This window comes from Cotesia glomerata, linkage group LG3, assembly GCF_020080835.1.
Source record: "Cotesia glomerata isolate CgM1 linkage group LG3, MPM_Cglom_v2.3, whole genome shotgun sequence".
NCBI classification, from domain to species: domain Eukaryota; kingdom Metazoa; phylum Arthropoda; class Insecta; order Hymenoptera; family Braconidae; genus Cotesia; species Cotesia glomerata.
In genome coordinates, this window is record NC_058160.1 from 13,602,305 (window position 1) to 13,612,251 (window position 9,947).

At 39.0% G+C, this 9,947-nt stretch overlaps 1 protein-coding gene across 3 annotated transcripts in view; it reads right to left on the bottom strand.

Moving 5' to 3' along the window:
• LOC123261658 (neural proliferation differentiation and control protein 1-like) overlaps window positions 1–9,947 on the bottom strand; it is a 228,987-nt gene that overhangs the window by 88,883 nt on the left and 130,157 nt on the right. Inside the window, exon 1 of one of the 3 annotated variants that reach the window (XR_006508722.1) lies at window positions 9–4,521. The exons of the other annotated variants lie outside the window; for them this stretch is intronic. The gene's annotated coding sequence lies outside the window, so the exon portion shown is untranslated. Of the gene's footprint in view, window positions 1–8; window positions 4,522–9,947 lie in introns of those variants that run through there. 3 annotated transcript variants of the gene reach the window in all.

The window sequence follows — 9,947 nt, forward strand, 5'->3', positions numbered from 1 at the left end:
TAACTTACATGGAGTTGTCTATTCCAGGGCCATATAATACACCCTCCGCCGATTCAGTAGCTTCTAATAACTCAAGCTGATGTTATCTGCGAGCCATTCTTCCATCTCGGGTGCTCTCACGCGCTCTGAGATCGGAAATGCTCACGCGCTTCTCATCTTCTTTTTCGGCATATGAATGCGCAGTGGGGCCAAGTGTAATTCCTATTGCATTCATATAATACAATAGTGATGCCCTTCCTTCATTAAATATGCCAGCAGCTATGTATGCAGCAATTTCCACAGTTTTCGAACCAGCTGGAACAATTTTGGGAGAGATTTTCCAAATCAGTTGATTGTCGCTCTCGTTGTTGTTTTGGTTAAAACCACCTACACATACAACTTCTTGATCACCATAAGGTGCAGCCTTTAAAATTCCTGAGTACGTTTTGGAGTCACCGTCTCCGATGTAATTTTTGTACATGACTCCAAGTTTTTTCAATGAACGTTGGAACATTTCGATGACTGAATCAACTTCCATTTTCCCAGAAGAACCAGAATGATTTGCAGTGCAAGTATCTTCATGTTCTGCATACCATTCCTTATATTCTTCGGTACTGAGTTTCTTCTTCCAAGTTTCACACTGTTTGCAGTAGGAACTTTTCACAACAATATCTATGATTTTACCAGAATAGTATCCGATCAATGATGTCACACCGTACAAGGAACTAAACCCTCGCTTTTTCCCTGCACCATCGCCAAATACAGTTAATTCTGTCGAATCTTCATTGCCTTGATGTTCGGAAGTCAAATGTTTTTCTTCAGTACAAGCCTGTTGAAAAAGTTTTTCGGTAGCTGTTTTTATACTGGAGTGAATATTATCTATTATCAAATCGTAAGTGGGCTGTGATATAAAGGCTCGCATGTCCATTAATCCACAAAATTTTGCTGCACCTTTTAACCCTAATCCGAGGACTCTCATGACAAATAAAAATCGTCAATTTATTTCGTAAGAATGCGCGTCAAAAGGATTAGAATTTATGTTACGATCTGCACACTTGTCACACAGCAAAACAATTTTAAAACCAAGTCCTCGTTCAGAAGCAGTTTGAAACTTGACATTTCCGTCACAGATCTTACATTTCACATATTCAGAAATTGCTGCAAATACTGTAATAAAATTTAAAATGCGATACTCAATAGACGGATCACGTGGAACTGAGATTTCCTCTTGTTCTTTAAATTTTTTCGTCGAAACACTGAAACTACTTTCATCCGTTTCAGCTGTTTTTGGATTAAAAACATTTTTGCGCTTTTTTGTTCTCGACTTACGCATGTTAAGAGATTTTCTCATTTCTCTGGAAGCCTTCATTTTCACGAAAAATTACACAAAAAAATATGAACAAACTCACAAGTTTACTGCTTGGCTTTGTTGTTTATACTGACTACCACTCTTAAATATTGTCCAGTTTTGGGATAGAAAAATACTAATTTACATTTCAGGTATAGCAAAACACTAACACACTGTTGCTTAACACATCTAAATACATTAGAAGAGAGAATTTACAATAGGCAGGTGCATAAAAGGGATAGCGTTCCAGATAGGCGCTGCCGCTCCGACCTTGTACTTCCAAGCTCTCTGAAACGCCTTTTCAAATTTGCTTGTAACTTTGAAAATATTCACCGGGACGATATGAAATTTTCTGTGTGTATTCTTGAATATATCTACATTAAGAAAATAAAATAAAAAAAAATCGATTTTTTGTAAATTCTAACTGTATATAACCCCTTAATCAGAGGAGAAGTAAACCGAGTATGAACCCCGCAGTCCACTCCTAGCCCACAGAGTAATTATTGATACCTTGTTGAATATACGACGATCTAACTCACTACTCGAGATTGGAGTACTAGATGTTGTTGGCTTCTTACGTCTGGTAACTACTCCGGGGAACGGTCCCTCTTGATTTTTGTGACGTTCCGTCTGGCGGTTACATTACTTCTCCCCGTCACAATGCATGGCTCACCTATAATAACCCCCAAACTACCCCCTCCTACTCTCTCTTTAGGCCCGAAGATTGAGACACGCCAGTGCTGCGTCGAATAGCCATCGATCTCTGGCGACTTATCGATTCAGGGTAATTTTACCCTGTTACAAACTAAATAGAAGTTCTCCGTGCATGAAAGATGAAAAATGTACGAAGCGTTATCCGAAGCCATTTTTGAACGAAACAGTCGTCTGTGAAGACGGATATCCGAAATACAGATGACGACCACCAGAACAAGGCGGATTTACAGCTAAAATTAAAGTACATGGCAATGAAGAAATTCGAATTAACAATCAATGGGTAGCTCCATACAATCCACTTTTATCTAAAATGTTTAATGCCCATATTAATGTTAAATTCTATAGCTCTGTCAAATCGATTGAATATGAATGCAAATATATTAATAAAGGCATTCATATGGCTGTTTTTACGATAACCAAAGAAACCCAACATGATGAGATAGTACAGTATCAAATGGGTCGTTACATTAATACTAACGAAGCGATTTGGCGAATTTTAAGTTTTCAAATTCACGATCGAGATCCGCCGGTTCTCTATTTATCCGTCCACTTAGAAAATAAATAACGTGTATTTTTCACTACAGAAACGGCACGAAAAGATGCGACAGAACCACCAACACGAACAACTTTAACAGCGTTTTATGAACTATGCCAAAAAAATCCATTTGCTAAGAGTTTAATTTATTCAGAAGTATCAAGTGATTATACATGGAATACAACAAGTAAATAATTAAATTCTCGAACGCGTGGAATGCGAGTAGAAGGAAATAATGGAGTTATTTGCCAGTGAGTTATATATAATAGAAACCTTAAATTTATTAAGTGTATTGAACATTTATAGCTATACCCTGGTGCATGGGCCCATAACCTAATGAGCTTACTGTAGGATAGCGTATAAATGATACTACTGTATTCAACGTATAACGCGCGTCGGCACTGTAATCTTTATTCTTAGTGACTAATTATACATGAAGTCTGGTAACTACTAAAGGCATGTAATTGCTCCCCACCCTTAGACCCTTAGGTTTCCCAATAGGGGGCACCCATTAATTAGGTGAGGTGTTCTAGGGGGGAGGGGATCAAGCTAAGTCTTTTCAAATCTCACTTAGGGGGTCTTGACAAATATCACATAATTATTTTTCTCGCAGAAAACGGTGTAAAATTTCGTGAAAAATTATTTCTAGAATAAAATATGGCCAAATCTGAGAAAATAGTATTTGTCGTATTCGTCCGAACTTCGCAGAGCAGCGAAGTAGCGCTCGATTGTTTAGCTGTATCGACACGTGCAACTCAACTCGACAAACATCGACGTGTGGCCCATCATGCACGTACTGTGCAAACGCGCAAATCACGACCCTCGCGGATTGTCACAATACGAGCTACTGAACTTCTGTGCGCGAGTAACAACGACTTAGAGTGGCTAATTCAGAGCAAAGTTGAAGGAGCAGATGATTTTATTGAAAAACACTTGGATATGTTGGTTCCAGTAGTCACTCTTGAGGCCGTGCAGGAGCCTCCATGGACTGAATTAGAATAAATCTTTCCTTAATTTTTGTTTGATATTCATTATTTAATTTTATGATTGTGATTTTAAATTACGGTAATATTTACAAATGCTTGTTTTTGCTAGTCTTCAATAAAAGTAATAGAACAAGTTTTTTTTTCTCAATAATCCAACACGTTTACAATCCAAATCGAAGTTTTGAAGAATCTCGCGAGAGATTAGGGGAGGAGGAGGGATTTGAGGAAAATCTTACGATATCTCACCAAGGGGGGAGGGGGGGTCGAAAAATTTTCAAAAACGCCTCACGTAATTAATGGACGCCCCCATACTAAAAGCCACCTTTTTTAAAATATAACGATTCAAAAACTTGAAAGAGTAGTAATCGTCATAATATGTATAAGTACACCATGTATATACATCACTGGAGCTGTAATATAAGTAAAAATATCGTTATATCAGTCAGTGTAACTTACACATCTAAAATATTATAAAATATGAGAATGTCGGGTACAAAAAAGCATTCAGTATTATCTTGGATAGATACATTTAGTATGTACGTCGACATTTTGGTCCCAGAGTTACTATCATATATGATGGCTACAATGACTTTACGAGAAATATTGATGCCGCAGAACAATGTTGTAGAACTTCTGCAACATCTTCATCTTCTGATATTTTATTTGATTAATCTATGACAGTTTCTACGAGTCAACAGAAATTTCTTGTGAATAGTCACAACAAATCTCGGTTCATTTCAATGTTGAAAGAAAAGTTTACTGCTGAAAATATATTGGTTAAACAAGCTAATAATGATGCTGATGTAATGATAATTGAAACAGCAACTGAACAATTTAATTTAACAAATACAACTATTGATATAAGTGAAGAAGTAGTTACTCCTATTACTCACTGCTCGAACTCCAATCGAAAGAATTTTTTTAACTTTCGGCTAAGAAAACTAAAATTTCTCATTGAGTTCTCATTGGATCTCGACGTTTTGAGGTCCTAGGAAGCTTCCCTGAATGTTTTCGCGATGATGTCCGTATGCCTGTACGTATGTATGTATGTGCGTGTGTGTGTGTTTGTGTGTGTGTGCATGTGTATGTGTGTGTGACGTCTGCTAAAATTAAAAATTTTTGTTTTTTTCTTTCCCATAAAATTTTTAATATCTAATGTACTATTTCATTTTCTAAGTTTAGTATTTCTTAATTTTAAGTTACTTATTTATTTGAGTGGTCGATACATTTATTGAATATTATAATAGCTGTACACTTGATGCTATTTTCTGACGGAATTAATTTCAATATTTTGTTATATTTTCTTGAAAAACGGTTAGACTTCGAGTTTCCGGTAAAGAATCGTGTCGCCCTTAGCACCTGTATTTGCCTATGGCCTAGTTCTAGTGCATGTTCGGTAGTTACTCAATATCACGTGAAACTCACATGAAATTGAGTCATTTTATCGAAACTTCTAGAATTTTCTATAATGCATAGGTACCATCTGTTTTCCCAGTACATCGAAATTGATGTCCTTTTATGAGCTCGGTAAAGATTATAACAAATCAATCTACAGTAATCTTCGGAAGTCTCGACGTTCTTGACGCCGACTGTCTTTATTTTGCTCCGGGCATTATTTCGATGCTCGTGGTTAGGCTTTTTCTCAAATTTTTGAAGCACTATCGTAATCTGCTATCACTAGAGCATTCTATTCCCGGTGATCGAGGTACCTTGAACCGATATAGAAGTGAGTTTTGCACGGCGAAACAATCCAATTCAAATAGCTGCATCACTGATCAGTCAGCAATTTATTTGGTCGGAAACGTGAAGCAGATTATAGTATAAATAGTTTTTTTTTTTATTTCTTTGTGTGTATTAATTTCCGCGAAAAGCGTTGACAATTTAAATATTCCGCAAAAAAGCGTTGAATCTATTATAATTTCCGCCAAAAAGGGCGCATGTTAAATTATCGCGAAACGCGAAGTCTAGCTTAAAGTAAACATTAGTAAAAGTGTTTCAAGCCGTTGCCCTAGTACGTTTACGTTGTCTCAGTAGGTAGCAACAAGTCAATAAAAGGTAACCTATTCATTTATTTGATTCTAATATTTTTCCATTGTAACATATAATAACATTTTAATGCATGATTAATATCCTGTTTTCTAAAAGTGTACAAGTTTGTCACCAAAATAAACTTAAACAACTAAAAATTCTAAATCTTTCTTTTATTTTTAATTTACTTAGAGTTAATTTCCATGAATTCATAAACAATAAAATAGGCTTCACGAGGCTGAAGTCAGCAAGATCCTAATATCCTTTCAAATTTCTTAATCACTATTCGTAATCATAGTAAAATTTGGAAATAATACGGTATATGAACCGCTCTATATACTCTTATAAAAGTTATAAAAATTAATTGAATTATCGTATGGAAATTTGTGGTTAGGTTTTGAAATTATTTCATAGCCTTTACGCCCCATCACAAACTCCGTTCATGACATGTGTGTGTGGGTGTGTGTGTGTGTTTTTTTTTTTTGTTTTAAGGGGGGGGGGAATCCTTTTTACGGATTCTAGGCATAGTTGTTTGGCCTGGATGTGGCGACTGGACGCTAGCGCCTCTACCCACTAAACCCTAAGCCCCTTTTTCTCTTTCCCCTAATCCCTCATGGAAACCGCCGTTAGGCATTACTTCGTGAGGGGAGGATCTAGTTACTGCTCTTTCTTCTGGTAGCTAAGGTGTTATTTTACCTTTCTTCTAGTTGTTGTCATTTGCTCTTCTTCTTTCGATGGAACGCAAGTCCATAAGGACTTCTGTTGCAAATGTGCTGATGGCGTTCCAGGAGGCTCTTGATGACAACATTGCTTCTACTATTGTCTCTGGTTGGATTTTCTTCTTTAGGATCATCTCCAGCTCATCTCGCTGTGGGTAAAATCGTGGGCACTAAAAGAAAACGTGCTCCGCGTCTTTATTGATTCCTGGGCAGGACGGGCACTCCGGTGAATCATCATGCTTGAAGCGGTGAAGATACGTCCGAAAACATCCATGTCCTGACAACAACTGCGTCAGATAGTAATTGACCTCGCCATGACTTCGGTTTAGCCAAACGTCGATCTTCGGTATGAGACGGTGTGTGTCCATCTCCCTGTTGTCGCGGCGTCCCACTGCAATTGCCATCGTGCGATGCCGTTCTTCAGCTCTGAGCTCCTCGGCACTTTGTGTGGTTGTCCTCTTTCGTTGGTAAAGGTTCCGTCTTCCCTCAGCTAGGACTCTGAGCGGCAAAGTTCCGTAAATGACACACACTGCTTCCTCTGATATTGTTCGAAAGGCGCTTGCAACTCGTAGGGCACTCATACGATATATTGGTCCAGCTTTTCTCCATGAATCTTGCACCTCTAGTGCGTCAGCCCAAATGGATATTCCGTAGGTGAGCACCGATGTGACTACTGATGACAATAGTAGCCTCCTGCTCTGCTTTGGGCCTCCGACGTTCGACATCAATCGTGAGAGACTAGCTCTCACTACTGACGCTTTCGTACAGACGTGTTCCACTTGCTGCTTGAAGTTGAGTCGGGCTGTGTGTGTGTGTATGTAAACCTCTTATAACTTCTGAACGGCTTGACCGATTTGTTCACAGTTGGTGTCAATCGAAAGGTCTTTGCCAAACTTAGATTTCCTGTAAGTTTAAACCGATTCGGATCAGTAAATTTCAAGAAATTGCAAAAAAAGTAAAAAAAAATGCTGTTTTCTTTTTTATTTTGTTTAAATATCTCCAAATTGGCTGAACCGATCGACCTCAAAAACTAATCAGCTCTTAACCTTCAAAACTCGCATTGATCGCCACCAAAAGCGTCAGAATTGGTTGACACGTTCGTGAGATATCGTTGTCGAAAAAAAATCGAAAAAATTAGAAAAACGGTAGACCCTGAAGGCCATCCGTGCTACTTCCCGCTAATTCCATACTTAGATGCATAAAACTGCACTAATGATATTTTTGAGCTCTCCTAGCTCAAAAATACAATTTGTGAGTTATTTAAAGCTCTTCGATCTTAAAAAGATAGCTTTTCTGTGCTTTTGCGCTCTTTGAGCTCAAAAGTCTGATAGAAGTTTCATAGAACAATATTTTTGTAATTTTCAAACTGCACTAACTTTTGAATGAATCAGCTGATTTTCACGCGGTTGGCAGCATTCAACGCAATTTTTTTAGTTTCATAGAGAATCTTCAAGGTTGAATTGATAAAACTAGGAAATTTGGAGTAATTCCAAAAAAACGCTATTTCGGTTTTCTTTCGTTCATGATATCTCTTGAACGAATTGACCAATTTTGACCAGCTTGACGGCTATCGACGTAATTTTTTCATGCTAGTAGCTTATAAGTTTTTGAAATTGATCAGTGCATCTGTTTAAAAGTTATTCCAAAAAATGTCAGAGTTATGTTAAAAAAACACTTGTTTCCAAATATTTTATCGAGGATATTTCTCGAACCAATCAACAGGTGTTTACATTTTTGGCGAACTTCAACGCAGTTTTTTAAGCTCCAAAAATTATTCTCTGTCATCAAAAACGATCCGAGAAGAAATGACGAAGTTATGTAAAAAAACACTTTTTTTGGTTTTCTGTCGTTCACGATATCTCTCGAACGAATCAACCGATTTTGACCGGATTAGCGACGATCGGCGTGGTTTCTCAAGCTCAAGGGCGAATTAGTTTTCGAAGATGATCGACAAAGTCGTTTAAAAGCTATTCCAAAAAAACCACTTTCAAAAAAACATTTTCTCTCATTTTTTTTTTGATTTTTTAAAATTTCTCAAAATCTATCAGTCCGAATCGATTCAAATTCACAGGAAATCTAAGTTTGAGGGAACTGTTTAGAACGCCATTTAGTAGATTCCGATCGGTTTAGTTGTTCAAATGTTATAAGTGAGTCACACACACACACATGCACACACACACACACACACACACACACACACACACACACACACAAAAGACGGAACCTATATCAACGAAAAAGGTCAACCACACTGAGCCCTGAAGAACTTAGAAGGGAAGAATGGCAACACAGCATCGCAAGATGGCAACACGAGTGGAATGCTGCAGAGAAAGGTCGGTGGACGTACCGTCTCATACCTCGGATTGATGTGTGGTTCAACCGGAGTCACGGTGAGATCAACTATTATTTAACGCAGATGTTATCAGGATACGGATGTTACCGGAAGTATCTTCACCGCTTCAAGCACGATGATACCCCAGCGTGCCCGTCCTGTCCAGGGGTCAATGAAAATGCGGAGCATGTTTTCTTTGTGTGTCTACGTTTCAACCAACAGCGTGATGAGTTAGAGAAGATTTTGAAAAAGAGAACCCAACCAGAGTCAATGGTAGAAGCAATGTTGTCGTCAGAAGCTGCTTGGAACGCCACAAGCACTTTTGCTACAAAAGTGCTTACAGAGTTGCGATCCATTGAGAGGAAAAGAGCGAAAGACAGAATCTAGAAGGAAGAAATAACATCTTAGCCACCAGAAGGAAGAGCGGCAGCTAATTCCTCCCCCCCCCCCGCGAAGAAATGCCTTACGGCAGTACCATGGGGGATCAGAGGATAGAAGAGAAAGGGGTTTAGGGTTGAGTGGGTAGGGACGTCAGCGTTGAGTTTTAGTATGACGCTGCGTCGAGTCGCCACATATCCAGGCCAAACAGCTATGCCTAGAATCCGTAAAAAGGATTCCCCACCCCTAAGGAAAAAAAAAAAAAAAAAACACATACACACACACACACACACTTCGTGTCGGGCTTGCTGGGTCCCACATAGAGCGCCTCCCCAGATGGCGGATAGGGGAATGCCCGGCATATCTGCACGCCAGATGCGTCGGGTACCGAGGAAATAATATACTCGGGGTGGACTGAATCCAAGCAAAAGATGATATGAAAATGCCAGATCAATTTCAAACATCGTCTACGGTGCAGAGGGGGGATATCTCAGTGCCGGCGAGGGAAGGCGTGCAAACGGGCCTAAACTCGTCATTATCAAGCGACCGTTTGAAGAGCGGAGTAGACCCCATGGCTCTGCTGTCTAGCAATGCTAGCAAGGTTATAGGGAGTACGAAATCAGCCCAGATGGCAGAGAACGGACAGCTGAGCAATATTCCTCCAAAAAGTGGAGGACCTTTTGCTCCTGTCACTAATCAAACCTACCGAGGAAGAATCAACTCTGTACCGACCGTTACAGGCCAACAGTCGGTACAGACAATGGCCAAGATCGAAGAGTTAGCCGAGTTATTAAAAGACAAGAAGAATCTCCATCATGAGCTTAGAAAATTGGTTTCATCTATCACTACAGCATATAGGTGAGCTAACGAATCACCAGGCATGTCGGCCTCAATGACCCAAACAACTCTGAGAAAAGCAATATTGTGG